Source organism: Aythya ferina (genome assembly GCF_964211825.1).
Source record: "Aythya ferina genome assembly, chromosome: 16".
Taxonomy (NCBI): Eukaryota; Metazoa; Chordata; class Aves; order Anseriformes; family Anatidae; genus Aythya; species Aythya ferina.
The window spans coordinates 15,102,418-15,120,236 of NC_140315.1; the positions used below are offsets into that span (position 1 = coordinate 15,102,418).

At 41.1% G+C, this 17,819-nt stretch overlaps 1 protein-coding gene across 15 annotated transcripts in view; it reads right to left on the reverse strand.

Annotated features, from left to right (window-relative positions):
• The window catches only part of SULF2 (sulfatase 2), a 167,872-nt gene that overhangs the window by 90,119 nt on the left and 59,934 nt on the right, over positions 1–17,819 (reverse strand). For 4 of the 15 annotated variants that reach the window (XM_084537683.1, XM_084537686.1, XM_084537696.1 and 1 more), the window contains 2 exons: positions 16,251–16,309; positions 15,548–15,665 (listed from right to left, as the gene is read on the reverse strand). The exons of 10 other annotated variants lie outside the window; for them this stretch is intronic. The gene's annotated coding sequence lies outside the window, so the exon portion shown is untranslated. Of the gene's footprint in view, positions 1–1,340; positions 1,364–15,547; positions 15,666–16,250; positions 16,310–17,819 lie in introns of those variants that run through there. One more of the 15 variants, XM_084537689.1, reaches the window with a different exon arrangement.

Sequence of the window (17,819 nt, forward strand, 5' to 3'; positions counted from 1 at the left end):
GCATATCGAGTAAAATCCATTGATAACAGTGAACTGACATTGACAGATAAGCACCAATGAAGATGTATAGTGACCATCTTTTAGCCTTTGGTGTTGAAATAATGTCCAGCGTGTGATTAATGGATGCTGCATTTGTGAAAAGGTGCTGTCATCATTAAGGATTTCTGAAGCAAGGTCTGTTCCAACATGTTAACACAGCTGAGGTCAGCACAGAAAGATGTCAACTAAACACTAGAAACTCCTGAAACAGCTTGTGAGAGAGAAAACTGGTGAAGATGCACTTGACATTCAGTAACAAAAGGCAGCTAGCTTGGTACTATAACTTTTCTCTTTGTTTTGAAAGTGTGCACAAATCAGTAAAAAATATAATCAACTGAAATGAAGCTGACTTGTGAGGAGTGCACATAGAAAATCTTCTGGTAAAATGAAACTATCATTAAATACATTACCTTTTAGGAGACCAGAACAGCACAAATTGATCAAATGCTCATTCTGCTCTACAGAGAAATACATTAATATGTATTAGCTTCCTTCATCAATCAGAAGTTCCAGAAATTGTATTCCTCTTGTGCAGATCAACAATGTTTTCTCTGCTAGCAGCCTTTCATGTGTATAGCAATACATTTCATACAAAGCAAACGTTTGAAGATGTTTGAACTGTCTAGAACAATGCCAGAACTGATCCAGTAGCAACTTCCCGGCACAGAAATTTTAACTTACTTTCCAAATCATCACACATTTTTTCCAGGAATGCCAGTGAGAGACCTTGAAGAAAACTTGTTTTGTATTTCACAAGCAATTTCTAGGATGTCCTGTATGCCAACTGCTGAGTGATTTGAGTATCTTCCTTGCAGCAGTTTTGAGACTATGAGTCATTTGGAAGTAAGATGAACAGGATATGATTGGTGTGGTTACCACATTGTTTGAGATTTCGTGAAGATTGTCCTTCCAAATAAGCAGGAAGTGCTCCAAAGAGATACAGAAACTATTTCCTGGTACGCACGGAAAGAACTTGCCTTGAGGAGAGAGCAAGTCGCTGTGAAGCAACTTCTGTTTTCAGACAGATGATATAATACGCTTTATAATATGCAGAAAAAGAAATTCAACTTCTACTTTAATAGGTTAAGATAATTACAACACTTGATATAGTTTATCTATGATTAAGCAAGTTGACTTATTAACACCCGAGATGTAATCATGCACTTGCCCAAGAAACACAAGGAAAACCTCTGCCCAGGTATCTAAGATGCTTAATTGTAAATCTGCAATTATTTATGATAAAGTTAACAGAACTCAATTGTTGTTGCTACTGTTTACCATAGCTGTTGATATTGACTGACCTCTTGTAAAATGGTAGCTTCATCACAATGCTCCTCAGCGTGAGCAGAAATAAACAACACACAAAGCTGTCTTCAATAGCAAGGGCTGAGCTCTGCCTGCATTTTTAGCTAGTATTTCCCTGAAATTCCTGGTGTCCTTCTGAAGTCAGATACACAAGTAGTAGAGGAAGGAGCCTCAGGATAAAGGTGAAAAGAGTCTGTCTCCCTTGCAGTGCATCATACTGGGTAACAGACACACCCTCCCACAATGCAGAGCTGCTGGCAGAGGAGAGCATGCTGCCCTTTGCGGAGTCACAGGCTCTGTTCAGCTCCCTGCACCTCACAGTCAGGATCAGAGGCTTAAACACAACCTGTGGTGCTAAGAACACAAATATAAACACCACAAAGTAGGAATCAGTTTAAAAGACTGAAGTCCTCTATCCTCTTCTCTTTCTGTTTTAACTCTGTAAATCAGCAATTGTTATTCTGAGTCTGTATGGGAAAGGGCAATTCATATAGAGTCACTGTGCAACTTCAGAAAGAAAAAACACTACACATTTTCCCATCTTCTCGAACTTGGAAAGGAAAATATCATGAATTGTATTTTGTAGCAGTTTTTTTTTAAACTGTAAATGTTCATTTAGTTACTGCAAGATCCTCAGTGGAAGCTTGAATAGGAATCTTCTCTTTTATAATGCTTGAGGGAGAAGCTTCTACACGTTAAGGACTCCCTTGCCTTAACTGAGAGCCTTTCTAAGGAGAACCGGACAGGGGCGTTCCCTCCTCGTGACAGCAGGCAGGATCCTCCCTGGTTATTTCAGGCAGGAAGCAGTATGCTATTCACCAGAGCCTCAATAAGTGACAGTTACTTTAAGCCATGAGAAATGTTTTCCTATTGATATGTCTAATCCCCTGATGATTCAGCTGCATAGGGAAAGAAGAGCTCAGAAGCCTTTCATTTGGTCACAGACTGCCTGGAGCTCTCTACACTTTAAATAGACAGCGAGCCCATTGAGAAGGAAGACAGACGTGTTCCTTTTGCCTGGTCAGACTTGAAGCCAGACTTAGAAAGTGAGGGGCTGAGGAGTGCAAGTCAGCCTGCTGTCATATATCACAACGCTGAGTTTTACAAGTAGCCCAAGCATTTGTCAACAGCAAGATCAGTGGCAGAGCCTAACCCAGACCACTGAAGGAACTGGTGTGGGGAGAAAAACCATAAAAATTTTCCTCGAGATAGGAGGATATAGGGTCTGTTGTCCAATTTTGATGTCATCTGCTTGGCAGCACTGGTCTGTCTTTGCAAGGCCCGCAGTCACAAGACTCATCTGTGCTTTAGGTAAACCTTTCTTTTGTGAGAATCCCCACCGCCAAGCTAAGCCTCACACAGCAGAGATGCAGCTCTCGGGGAACTTGAATTGCACATCTGTCCAACTAGAAGTCCATACCTTAACAGCGTGCTTGAGCAGCAGCTGGCAGCAAGGCAAAGCCTACCCTCTGATGGACCCCAAAAAGGGTGCACAGCCCTCTCTGACAGCCCTCTCTGACAGCCCTGTGCTCAACCATCTTCCCTGCTGCTGCAGCGAGGTGTGGAGCTGACCTACCAAAAGGAATGGGGAGCAAAAACCTTGTTTCAGTCACCCACCATGCACAAAAAAAGAAAAAAAAAAAAAAAAAAAGGAGAGAAAGAAGAAAGAATCAGGCACAGAATGCAAGCCAACAAGAACCACCAGACTGCATGTAAAACATAATGCAGTGCTGTTTCCATTCCAACAGCCCTAGGACTTTAATGATGCAGCCTGATTGATCAGATAAAACATAAATGAACTGCCCAGAACACAGGTAACACCCCACTCTGCAGGATTAGGAAGCAGAGCAGTCACAGCCTTTGTCTGTGATGCCTTCCTTCTCTTTACTGGCAGAATACCATTTCTGACAGCGCTTTTACAAGCTCTTCAAGAAAGCTTCTTTTTATTTCTTGCACTGTAGCTCAGACAAGATTATTAAAGAAAAAGGGGTGGATTAACTACTTGACAGTAATTGGGAAACACCTCGGGATACAAGTTCTGTTCTTCCAAGAAAAAGGGTTAAAATTAAAATAGCTGCCTTTAATGGGACTGAAAGATCAATACCAGACCCCACAGCAAATTAATAGTATGTGTAATAAATGAAAAGAGGTTGCTGCCAGACTGCTGGGAAGTGTCACTGGGAGAGGGATCTGGGGATCCAAAATGACTGCAGGCCATGCTGTATCAGCTTCCTCACCTCACCGCAAAAGAGAATTAAATATCAGAACCACTAGACAAAAATCAAATGTACAACACCTCTCAAGTTCCACTGAGAAGATGTGAATCCTCCAGAAGAGACCTGTACACGGTAAGTGGATTCCACACAGGTCCTTGGGGCTGAGAAGAGTACAAAAGGATAATAGATCAGAGTAGAAATTTCCCCAAAGAGCCAACAGAACGTGGGAAACACAAGGAGTGAAGAGATCTCAGAGGATTTTCTATAGAGAAGCTGCAAAGGGCGCACACAAGAGACACAACGGTGCCCCTGAGCCCCAGAGCAGTGATGCAGCCAATTAAAGAACACCGGAAGAATGTGAGTATCTGGAATGTAAAGGTGTGAGAGGTCAGTAATGAGAACTAGGAAAACTATGAGGTCCTGAATTCAAAATAGTTTAAAGTTACTCAAAATTTCTCATGCTAAATGGCAGAGCAAGTCCTTACACAGAGTTTAAATTTATTCAAAAAAACAAAACAAAGAAAAACAAACACAAAAGCATCATCACTGCACTATTTTTCCCACCAAATGAAGAACGTTTGAAAGTCTTCAGTTTTGCCAGCAGAGATTTCTTCTCAGAAAGAGCTGGTTGCAGCACCAGATGTGTGCAGAAGCTGTTCAGAGTCCTCAGGGACTTCTTGCTATTATGTCTGCCCCAGGAGAAGAATTCTGTGCTTTCTGAGCTTGTTCACACCCACACACTTTTTGCAATGCAGACTCACTTCAATAGGCAGGGATGGCTTCAAGATACCTTAGACATTTAAATTTGTGGCCTGGCAAAGAGTAAACACTTGAAATAAAGAACTTCAACCAAAATCCGCAGCACTGTTTCCTGCAGGACTTGGTCTTTCTGGGAAGGCTTTCTTCTCCAGTACGTGCTACTTCTAACCCCAAGAGGCTACAGCTCCAAGCAGTCCTTGAGCCTTGTCTGATCACTGACACCCACTCCACTTTGTTACATTTTCCTGCTTCCTGGTGAGTAAGACAAGGAAAACTGTTCTGCTTCTTGGTAGTCTTTTTTTTGTGAACAGCCAAGCAAAGAATTAAGTTAGATGCTCAACAACACCTAGTGCTTTTAATCACTAAATTATTCCATTATCTCTTAGCAGCTCTAACTTAACCTTCAGCTTTGCCCTGTACCATTGAAAAGTCTCTGCCTTAGAATCTGTAAGCAATCTTCATTTTTTCCCCCCGTTTTAGGAAGTGTAATTAGTATCTCAGTCCCATCTTATAAAAACAACATTATGTCAGTCCTTTGGTACCTTATAAACATTTGAATACCGGAATCCTTTTAGGTAGATTCACAGTAATTGATATTGGCTGGTTTTTCCTCTCTGCCAAAGTCTTAGCAACCTTAATCAGAAGTTTTTATTAATGGTCCTTTAATTCCTATTTGTATCAGACAGATACAGTGAAAAGCTCCAAATCATTTAGTTTCAAGAAGTAAAGCAGAAGACAGAATTTTGTTACCTGTATAGGATACAAGGCTATTTCTACAATCAGCTGATTGTAGAACCAATCTAACTGAGCAGCTGTGAGGTCTGCAGAACTACAACATCTGAGCTAACTGTGCTGGCAAAAGCTTCAATACCCCTAAACAAGGATAAAAACGTTAAGTTACTGATATTGCACTACTTTGCTCACATATTTATTAGGTTGGAACAAGCAATACTGGTATATTAGCATTTTGATCCACAGAAATGGAAACCTCCTATTTTGTATATATAATGTAGCTACTTAACCAGGAAAAGCCAAGACTCAAGAAATTCTTTAGCATCTTAACATGCAGTGAAACTCTTGAGAAGATGGATGCTTAAATAGGAGAGCAAGTGTGGGTCTCAGCCAAATTGTTCCAAGTTCAGACACAGCCTAAATCCATAAAGCCTTTAAATTATTTTGTGAAATTCAGAATTTGTAGTAGTGCAACCAAGTCAGGAAACAGTTTCAGTTTCACTGTCTGCCAGTACTTGCTAGCAAGAAGAAATGAATCAAAATAATATATATCAGAGTTACATTAAAATGTGCCTGAAGCACCACTGAAAGAATTTTTGATTTTTGCCTTTTTTCTTCCTCCTTATTACATCTTACACCCATGAATTACTCTATTCTCCTGGTAGCCCACATCTCCCACACCACACTATGCTACCCAGAGCATTCAGAAACTTCAAGCAAACGACAGAACTCTACAGAGTTACTGGTATTTCTTTCCACACAGGGTATTTATTTTATAAATTGGGCATTGTATTTTAACAGCTGGATACTTAGAGCTTATCACAAGTGGAAAAAACAAATCAGAGTTATCGCTGTCAAGCGAATGAATTTGGAGTGGAAAAATGCAAAAGCTATGTTTATGTGCACAAATGACTTACTACAGAAATACAGAAAAATATCTCATCTGTAGCTACAAAACATGCTGGCCACCAAAATAGTATTATATGGTATAGATGGATAAAAAACACCTGACTATCTATGAAGTTTATATGCCGATTTCCTTACATAGCATCTGTTCTGATACAACAGAGTAAGCAGACTGCAACAGGCGGGGATGAGGAGGTAAGATTTCTTTCACTGCATTTTAAACTGGCTGCAGCAGATGCCTTTTTTAGTCATTGGAAGATTGATGATTCCATTATTTGTAGTACTCAGCAATAAATCTCTGAGTTTAGGCTAAAGCGAGCACTTTTCCCTACTTTACGTCTTCCATTACACTGCTATTCATCATGTTTAATCATTCATTTACCTCTGACTGCTACTGCACTTGGGGAGGACTGGCACATTATTGATTTTTGACTTTTACCCTTTAGAAGCTGGGTAAAGGGCTTTGTGACTGCTTAATCAAAAGTGACATGACCAGAGCAGGGGAGCTGCAGACCTTGGGAAATAGCAGCTAAACAATGTGCCAAGTTATGATGAAATGAAATTAAGAGTCAACAAAGAAAACAAATTATAATAAACTGAAAATTAAAGTGGATACCCCCAGGAGTCCAGAGAGTACAAAGCACTGCACTGCCTAGTAAAATACATTTCTGGGAAAGAAGAGACTAAGATTAAGCATGAAGATTTACAACCTCAAGTTCCCACAAAAAGAGAAATGTAAAGCCATGCTCTGCTAAAGGAGTGTGAGATAATGAAATTTCAGTGAAGTACGTTCTCAGTTGCTTATAAACCTTTTTCCTCAAATAGAGTGTCTGTCTGTTCAGTACTCCACTAGCAAACACGCAATGCAAGTAACACATGGTAAAATATTTTGATAGCTGGCTTATTTTCTGTTTACCAAAAAAATGAAGAGTTAAAGAAGTCAGAGAACTCCATTCATACCTTGAATAAAGCCTGCATTAAAAATAAATTTCTGCTATAATATCTAGCAAATTATGCAATAAACAATAGAAGTTAAGTATTGTTATCAACTCCAAATCAACAGGACGGTAACGCCAACTTCACATTTTAGACAAAGTGGTGAAAAAATACATATGCATAACATGGTGGTTAAAATTATCCAAGGAAAAGTGAGAGAATTCAGTATCTTTTTTTATTGCCCTTGATATTATTATCATTTTTGTCCTAAATTACGTCACCCCAATTCAAACCACTTTTTTTCTTTAAAAAAAAATAATATATATATTAATTCCCATTTTGCCCACCTGTTATATACTTGGAAGAAAAACAGTAAAACAAATAAAAAATGAAGCAGTGGATTTTTCTAACTAGTTATTTCACACATTTTACCCTTCTCTGCTCTAGATTTTACAAATCATCCCAGCAAAGATGTGAGAAGAAACCTCTGTCTGTTACATTGCGGTTATGGTTAGATAAATAAGCACAGGTCTGTTCACAATAACAGTCCCATAGTACACGGCATGCTGGCCGGCCTCTCCTGCTCACATTAAGGCAATCTGTCCACTTTATTCCTCTTGAAAGATATTATCTATCAGCTACCAATTCCCATGCAAATGTATGCCACCTTTACTGACTTAGCTTTTACAGTGAGATCCCCAGCTGATTACCCCAGCCATGTAAATGCAATCACCCTCACATCTGTAACCTTTACTACCACAGCTAATTCAGAACTGCTGTGAAAAAAGCCATCACAACAAGCGAACCTTTAAGTCAACTTCTTGTTTTGCAGGCCTGGGCTCAAATGAGACACTGAATGGAACTAGAGCAAGCTCCCCAACAAACCTGAGCAAGGGCACTCATGCTCATAGCTCGCCTCTGATCTGCATCATACACATGATGCCTGGGACAAAAGTTACTGTACACGTTAGTATCCATGCTCTTATCCTGAACAAGTTTCCAAATGACTTCAACTCAAAAGAATGGATTTATATTTAAATATTTTTCATCCTGCGGTAAGCTTTTGAATCTTTTCAGACAAGAACTGGCTCTTAGAGGTATCACTGCCCACATGAAAACGTAACATCAGGATGACCCCCATGACAGGAATAATAAAATTCAAGTATTCTGGAAGTTGTTTTTTTTTTTTTTTAAAAAAGAGACTTTTTAATCAAAAGATCTTTGTTTGGAAGCACAGTACAAATTTATTTTTCCACTAATATTAATTTCTTCCTATTGATTTTGAGCATTAAGGGACCAAATTTCAGAAATGCTGAGCATTCTAACCAAATTTCAGAAATTCCAGTGAATATAATTGAAGCCTTACATGCTGAGCAGTTCTGAAAGGTTGTCTAATGCCTTTTTTTTTTAAAATCAGATGTTCTCCATTATCACATGAGAAAGGAGACTACTATAACTGATGATTTATTGGTACTGCATGGCATATATAAGATGCTACCTTAAAACTAAGCATTATAATAACAGAGAAAATTCACAGAATTTCTAGGTTGGAAGAGACCTCAAGATCATCAAGTCCAACCTCTGACCTAACACTTGCAGTCCCCACTAAACCATTTCCCTAAGCTCTACATCTAAACGTCTTTTAAAGACTTCCAGGGATGGTGACTCCACCACTTCCCTGGGCAGCCTGTTCCAATGTCCAACAACCCTTTCGGTAAAGAAGTTCTTCCTAACATCCAACCTAAAACTCCCCTGGCGCAACTTAAGCCCATTCCCCCTCGTCCTGTCACCAGGCACATGGGAGAACAGACCAACCCCCACCTCTCTACAGCCTCCTTTAAGGTACCTATAGAGAGCGATAAGGTCGCCCCTGAGCCTCCTTTTCTCCAGGCTGAACAAGCCCAGCTCCCTCAGCCGCTCCTCGTAGGACTTGTTCTCCAGGCCCCTCACCAGCTTCGTCGCCCTTCTCTGCACCCGCTCAAGCACCTCCATGTCCTTCTTGTAGCGAGGGGCCCAAAACTGAACACAGTACTCGAGGTGCGGCCTCACCAGAGCCGAGTACAGGGGGACGATCACCTCCCTAACCCTGCTGGTCACGCTGTTTCTGATACAAGCCAGGATGCCGTTGGCCTTCTTGGCCACCTGAGCACACTGCTGGCTCATATTCAGCCGACTATCCACCATCACTCCCAGGTCCTTCTCTGCCTGGCAGCTTTCCAACCATTCCTCTCCCAGCCTGTAGCTCTGCTTGGGGTTATTGTGCCCCAGGTGCAGGACCCAGCACTTGGCCTTGTTGAACTTCATGCATTTGACCTCAGCCCATCGGTGCAGCCTATCCAGATCCTCCTGCAGAGCCTTCCTACCCTCAAGCAGATCGACACACGCACCTAACTTGGTGTCATCTGCGAACTTACTGAGGGTGCACTCGATGCCCTCATCCAGATCATCGATGAAGGTATTAAAGAGGACCGGCCCCAGCACCGAGCCCTGGGGAACACCACTAGTGACTGGCCTCCAACTGGACTTGACTCCATTCACCACGACTCTTTGGGCCCGGCTATCCAGCCAGTTTCTAACCCAACGAAGCGTGTGCCAGTCCAAGCCAAGAGCAGTCAGTTTCTTGAGGAGAATGCTCTGCAAGACGGTGTCAAAAGCCTTGCTGAAGTCAAAGCAGACCACATCCACAGCCTTTCCCTCATCCACCCAGCACGTCACTTTGCCATAGAAGGAGATCAGGTTCGTCAAGCAGGACCTGCCTTTCATAAACCCATGCTGACTGGGCCTGATCGCCTGCTTGCCCTGTAAGTGCCGCGTGATGACTCTCAAGTGTGTTTCTGCCACACAAGGCATCATTACCAGAAGTTAAAAGAACAGAGGTGTGTGGATGGGAGGAAGATGAGAGACAACCGAAAACATCTCAAACAGAAACATCCCCTCCAGAAAGATCCTTGGCTGGAATAAACTGTCACTCTTTCAATGTGACAGTTTTTATCTATTTTACTTTTCTCAGTTTTGCTTCCGCTCAGTACAACAAAACACAATGAGACTCATTCTTTGCTGGGTCATGCCTGTTTTAAGTGATAGTGACTAAAAGTCATGAATAAAGGTATTATGAAATAGCACAGCTAGTAATACACAGATAAATATCATATATTGGAAGACTGTATACACATTGTGAAAACTGTAAATCACTGCTCCATAAGCTTATTAAAACTGTGAAGCAGTCAGTGAACGTACTGACAAAATTTATCTAATTAACAGAACGTACCTCTTTTCCACAGAATTCTTGACAAAATTTCTTCAATAGGTTTGTTGTTTGTTTAAATAAGCAAGCTGCCATGAGGAGGACTTCTAGCATGTGACTCAAGTGGTCGAAAGAGGAAGTGAAAGGTCAAAATTGATTTTTAGTTTATACGGTGGAGATCTTTAGAAAGAACCTGGGGAAATCTGTATTGGGACAGATGCCACAAAATATATTAATAGATGTCCTAGGAATGGATGAAGAAGTCTGAAACTAGATGACAGTTTGTTCACACAAGAATATTCATGGTAGGTTAAATCTAAGACAAAATAGCAAAGGAATTCTGTTATGCTGAATAACTGGCCATAAAAAAATGTAGTTGAAATTCGAAGTCAATAATGCAAAGTAATATACCTGAAGAGGAAACAAGAATAACTATGCATATATTTCAGGAGGATGTAGAGTAGATACCAATTTTCAGAAAGGACTTTCAATTTGGTCAGACAGTATTGTGAGAGAGTTATCTCAATGCTCAGCAATGCTGAACAAGACAACAGAAAATACGAACAGGAAAGGACTGCAGAACAGAACAGAAAGCTTAACTAAGTCACCATATTGATGCATAATTTGTCCACATGCAGAATATCGTATCCAGTTCTGTCCTCCTCCTATCCTGAAACACCATACCACTCAGCAGAGTATAGAGAACAACATCAACAAAAAAAAAAAAAGATAATGGAAGCTAAGGAGTATTTTCAGTTGAAGGAGATAGTTAATAGATTAGGATTTTGCAAAGATGGAACAGAAGATTACAAATGTAATGGAGTATATGATAGAAATCTATAAAGACATGGTGAGAGCAAACAGGGAATGACTTTTCACCACTTATAAGAACCAGAGGAAATTGAAAGAAATTATCAAGCAATGTGTTTAAAACAAAGTATTTCCCCCCCACATACTGCATTATGACAATGTGCTAAACTGGCAAAATAAATTCTTGAGACTAAAATGCATGGTCTGATAAATCTCCCCTCTTTTTATTAAGCACCTCACCATTTCAGATCTCAGCTCTTTTATACCCAATTGCCTAACAGCCTGAGATTGGGGTTTAAATTACAAAGTATATTTAAAACATACATGTATTTCTATGGCGAAATATTTTACTACCTCTTATTACAGGCAAGAAGTGCAAGTCATTGCATTGCAGCCATAGCCTCAGTCATGTACCCAATACACACATCACTGAACTGTCAATGACCCCTTAAGCTTTGCTCAGCCTGCAGGAAGAAGTTTAGGTCACCTCACGTACCTGCACCCACCCTGATGTGTCCAACTGGTGATTAAAATACTAGATTTTGGAAAAGGCCACTGCAAATTTTCTACTATGACATATTTTGGCCTGTGAAATTGGAACATACAGGGTGTATCTCACACAGCATGACTGCAATCTGGCTCAAAGGCTTCACGGAAAGCAGTTCTGATGTGAAAGGTGGTGCTGCTGCAGGGGAACCGGTGTTCCTTAGCTATGCTAATTGAATGGAGATCATAGATAAACTCTTTATGAAAGTGAAGTTTATCTTTCAAATGTGATAGATGACACAAGAAGCTCAAGAAAAGAAAATCAATAATGATGAATCTTTAAACACAGTACACATAGGCCTGCGAACAGCATGGATTTGTCTGTGTCATGGTTCTGCTCGAGTGGGCAGCCGAGCTCCACCACAGCCGCTCTCTCACTCCCCCTCCTCAAAGAGGAATGGGGAGAAAATATGATGAAAAGGGCTCAAAGGTTGAGATAAGGATGAGAAGATCACGCAGTAATTATTGTAACGGGCAAAACAGACTCAGCATAGGGAGATAGTAAGATTTATTGCTTATTACTAACAAGCGAGAGAAGTGAGAAACAAAGGAAAGAAACCAAAAGCACCTTCCCCCCCATCCACCCTCTTCCACCTCCTCCCCCTGAGCGGCGCAGGGGAACGGGGGAATGGGGGTTATGGTCAGTCTACAGCGCTTCTTCTCTGCCGCTCCTTCTTGATCACTCTCGTCCCCTGTACTGTGGGGTCCCACCCACGGGATGCAGTCCTTGCTGAACTGATCCAGCATGGGCTTCCCACAGGCAGCAGCTCTTCCAGAACTGCTCCAGATATGGGTCCATACCACGGGGTCCATCCCTCAGGAGCAAACTGCTCCAACCTGGCTCCCCCACGGGCAGCAGCTCCTGCCAGGTCACCTGCTCCTGCGTGGGCTCCTCTCCACGGGCTACAGGTCCGGCCCGGAATCTGCTCCGGCAGGGGTCTTCCACAGGCGGCAGCCTCCATCAGTGCAGGGCCACCTGCTCCACCGTGGTCTCCTCCACGGGCTGCAGCGTGGAACCCTGCTCCACCGTGGTACTCCATGGGCTGCAGGGGGACATCCTGCTTCACCATGGTCCTCACCACAGGCCGCAGGGGACTTCTGCTCCGGCACCTGGAGCACCTCTCCCCCTCCTTCTTTGCTGACCTTGGTGCCTGCAAGGCTGTTCCTCACTCCTCTCACTCTCCCAGCTGCTGTGTGGCACAGCTTTTTTTTTTCCCTGTCTTAAATATGCTCTCACAGAGGCACAAAACAACATCGCTTATTGGCTCGGCTCTGGTCAGCAGTGGGGCCCTTCCCAAACATGGGGCAGCTTCTAGATCCTTCTCACAGAAACCACCCGTATGGCTCCCTGCTACCAAAACCTTGCCATGTAAACCCACTACAGTCTGGTACCTGGCAAAAGAGACCCTCAAAAAGTGAGACGGTTGGAAGAAATGTGAAAGTGAGTATTTCAAGACGGTACCATATACACAAATCACTAGTAGATTTTTAAAACCTTGCCCAGTCACACCTACATGTTTGCTGCATTGTCAGCTTCCCACAATGTGTTAGCAAGTAACATCATAACATCAGAAAATCAAATTAGTGTCACTTCTCCATGAACATCAACAGGACCTGCAAGCTGTTATATAAAAACCCTTTCAAAATGGAAATTAAAAGTTTAAAGCGAAAGCTCTTAGCTGCGCTAAATGCTGTAAGTACCTAGGAAATACTATTGTTAGTATGCTAATTCATGTCTGATTTTAATTGTCTGATTCAAAAATCCTATAAAGTTCTTTTTGTAAAGTGTGTTCTTCTCTGTCATGAACAGAACCATCAGACAAGCTCCCAGAATCATTATCAAAATCGTGATTTCAGAGAACTTTAGAAAGATGTGTTTTATCTGTAGCACAAAGCCCTTACTTGATATCTCTTGCTTCCTAGGTACTATTACTTACAGCAGTTGTGAGCAGTAGGGCCCCATTTGCTCAAATGGAAACAGGTGGTGCCAAATACCTGTGAAAAGCAACCAATCTGACAGGCATTACGAAAGGTCAATATCACCTTTTGACCCTACCTCAATCGAGTCATTTAATGAGTTCTCTTAATTTCTCAGGATAGTCTGACCAGCTTGTAGCGATGCTGTGAGCAATGTCGATGCAGGAGCCTTGAGAAGTGTCAGGAAAGTAACAATTGGCTCCGCAGCTGTCTGCAGCCTGAACGTAAGTATGCTGTTCACCCAATACTGACTGACATTTCTAACATTTAGAAATGTCATTTTTAAAACAAAAATACCTTTCTTCATCTTAATAATCCTATCAGTTCGTGTTCTGTGTGGTTTTCTGTTCTCCACAAAGACCTCTGGAAGCAGAGACCGTTTCTGATACAACTTTCCTAATGCCACGTGGCCAGGCATGTCCTTTTTATCGCAGTCAGATGTTGCAGAGTATGCTGTGCTGTGGTAACAGTTACTTCCCTATTGTATCTCATAGTTCAAGCAAGTTGCAGCAAAATGCTCAGTCCTTGCACCAAATCAGCAGTAGTAAATCTCAGTATAACAAATTCAGTCTGGAATAGTTCTTTTGTATAAACAAATACTTTTTTTAATATAAAATTAACGAAGTCATTTACTCCTCTATGCAACTGATTTAACATTGTGTTACAGAAAACCTGGGCAAAAGGAGCAAGGTGAAACAGCTGAGAAGGCAGGCACTTATTTCCATTTTGAATCGGTCACTGTTTTCTTTTGCTACGAGGACACCACTAGCATCCCGGTGACATACAGAATGGATGTACACAGCTCATCCCATGCTAACCAGGAACCTCGCCTACTCAAAGTTCTCCACGGCCTCCAGAGCACAGCCAAGGTTTCCACCAATTGCTGTGTGACCCTTGTTTTGTGACTTGGCTCACAAGACTCGAGTCTGCCCAGCATTCAAACTGCTGAAAACACTGGCAAGCACCAGTTCTGCACAGCACTGCTCTTTAGGACATGGAAAGTCCCAGGATAACACCTTGGCTTCCCCCGCATTGGCTCACCACAGCCTGCTAGATGGAAAGGTAGCAAACACACACAGCAAGAGCAACATGCTTCTTCTTGTAAAGCAAACCCTTGGGTTTATGGTCTGTTGCTTGTTGTCTGTGGGTAAATAACCTGTCATCTTGTCTTTTTCTTTTTTGTTGATGGTGGTTTTTTTTTTTGTTTGTTTGTTTTTGTTTTTTTAAAAAAGCATCTTTATCCTGCATTGCATACCTCTAACACAGCAGCTGAACACACAAGAAGTGCTTCACTGAACCTCTGGACCTGTTATACTGAGACAAACTCTCCTCAGAATTGTCTGCCTTAATTCTTTGTTTCCCTCTTGTTTACCTCTTTAACGTCTTTCACTCAACATCAAACATTGCTTGAAAAGCAAGAACCAAACTTCTTTGCCTATATGCCTTAGAACTGAATATTCACCATTCTGGCTCAATTCTAATGATTGACATGATTATAGCTTCCAGCAATGAGTTCCCTACACAGCCTAATAGTCTGAAAAGAGCAGCAGCAAAATTGATGGAAGCCAGGAATGGAATAATGGAAGCTTGTTAGCTACTTAGACCCCCAGAGACCTTGAATTCCACAGTTTCTGGTTGGCATCGTGCATTGAATCATAGAAACATCCAGAGAGCACAAAACTGATGAAGTACACTGACTGCATCACACTTGACTTGCTCTGACTACTGAGCAGTTAAAACAGGGCAGAGTTTTGAGGATGTAGCAGATAAGCAAAGTATCTAAGGCCAAAATAATAAACTGTGAGATATAATAAGGCAGACAATTCAGTGATAGTGCTAAATCGTTGTACTTGGAGCAAGTAAACTCTGTTACTATACCACTCAGAGATGGCAGGAGAAAGGCTGTCTTATATCATAGTTTTTAACCACAGGCTGAAGACTAAATAGCCAAAGCCATGGTACATTTGCCTCTCAGTGCCCAGAAGGATAAATGCTGAAAACAATGATTTAAGCAAACAGGTACAAACCTAATAGAAGCAAACAGAGAGCCCCGTAATTTACTAATGGAGCGACTCACATGTGGGTGGCTGCTGCTGGAGAAGATGTGGCTGCACATTTGTATTGCTTTTTCAGGGGCTATACATACATGCTTTTCTTGAGACCAGTTGCATGCTGATCCAGACTCTGGCATGCAGCTTGGAAAAAGAAAAAAGAAAGCTCATTTTGGCAACAGGAGGCCTTCCTGAAAGCACAGTAACTGAACTCTGACACTGCTCAGCTTCTCTGAATCAACAGAGGCCATTCAACTCAGCATCTGCACAGCAAAGCTAATTACATTCAGTGTTTAAACTTTGGGGTAAAGGGTGAGATGAATTAGAAATCTGAGTTCTTAGCAAGCAGAATAGGAAAGCATTGGTAAGTTTCGAAAAACAAAGCCAAAAACTTTCCAAGGATTTAGGTAAGAAAATATTCAGACATTTACTTGGAACTTTTAAATCTCCACCCAGCACACATGCATTCTTTCATGAGATTTTGAGACAAACATACTGCTGTCCTAACACCTCCAATATTTAAAGTTTACTTTGCTTTATGAATCAATTATTAAAACTTCTCTCTCGGTGACGACACTTCCTTTTAACATTTCTAGCAGTATAAGTGAACTATTTTATAAAACAAGCAATATTTCCAATACAGCAGATTAGCAGAGATAGGTAAATCACCAAACCTCTGTGACAAGCAGGCTTATGAATAATGAAGTAGCTGATACACAGCCGCCTTACCACGAGCCTCTTAGTCAGACTGCCGGATTTCTCAGCACGACACAGGCAGGACTTTGTTTCTGTAGTATAAAAAGACTCTTAATTAAATCTTCATTCTTCAGCGTGACAAGATTTATCCTTCTCTATATGAGCTCAGATTATTACATTTAATGCTGAAAAATTATTTTTTTTTCCCTGCTTAAGTTCAGCATATTGCTGATGTTGTTTCCTTACGATTCTTTGTTGTTTCCAACTTCTTGAAAATAAAACACTAACCATTACTTAGGTAGAAATGAATTGCACTACACCAGCTTTCAGAGTAGTTACATGAACACGAACAGTCTTTAAAGATTTCCATTTTAACATATTTTTAGTATGCTGGAGCAATCTTCAACCAGAGTTATAACATTCCACGTAATTGCCCATGTCTTAATGACCTCAGGCTTTGAATACAATTGTTGGTCTTTGCACGCTGTCTGTCACTTTCAGTGCTTGGGTATTGACACTGCATCTCTTTTAGGTTCTTTGCAGCCCTCTAATGACTATGCCAATTAATAATGCATCATTCTCTCTCCTCTAGCTAATTTTAATTGCTGTAATTTATGTCCCTAGACAATTCTTGCGCTACAGATGTAATCTATAGTGCTGTGACTGGGTTCGAAGATCACACTCTCAAGGTCCCTCACAGATAAACAACACAATTCCAAGTTCATAGACATCATCTACAAGTGACATCAATTACTGTTCAAGGAAACAAGTCATGACATTACAGGTAACAAACAGCTCCTTTTTATGTTCTGGAGCAGAGTGGACTTCACCGTCAGGTCTCTGGCAATTAATTACAGCTTAACAGACAGAGCATTACTGAGATACTCAGACACTTGACAGGGGAAAAATCAACCTGAAATTAGCAGAGGCAGAGGTTTTGCAGTTCTTCAAGAGATAGAAGTCTATACAGCTACAGAGATATTCTCAGAAATCTAAGAATAATTTAATTTACCCTTTAAGTGGTATTCGGTTGTGGCATAAGCGCTCATAATTCCTTGCCTACAGCCTAAGACAATGCATGACGAACTTCAGTTTGTATTAAAACCTATTTGCAACATGCATTGGTACAAATTAAATCATGAAGAAAAAAATATGTATAACTAATTTCTAATCAACTATACCAACAGACCATAACTGAGGGTACGACTGTTAAGTGTTTGCCTGCACTAGATCACTTAGTTCATCCCCTTGCCTATATTATAGTTACTTCAAAAATCATATTCCAGTGTTTGTTTCACTTCCTACAGCTTACTGTGATCCCTCACTGTACTAGAATATTTTCTTAGTGAATCAAAACCTATTAAAAATATAATACAAATGTCAGTTTTGGCCATAATCACATTTACCCTTTTCTCAACATTAAAGATTCAAAACCAACAAAGTTAAAAATCCATGCAAAGAATGCCAAATGGCTAACTTGCTTGCTATCTCAATAGAAAGCTGTTTGCATTGGGTATAATTTATTTGGAGTTCAACAAAACATAATGCTACTGCAGATTACATGAAGACTGCTCAATCCCCCCTGGGTTCAGTGCTGTAACT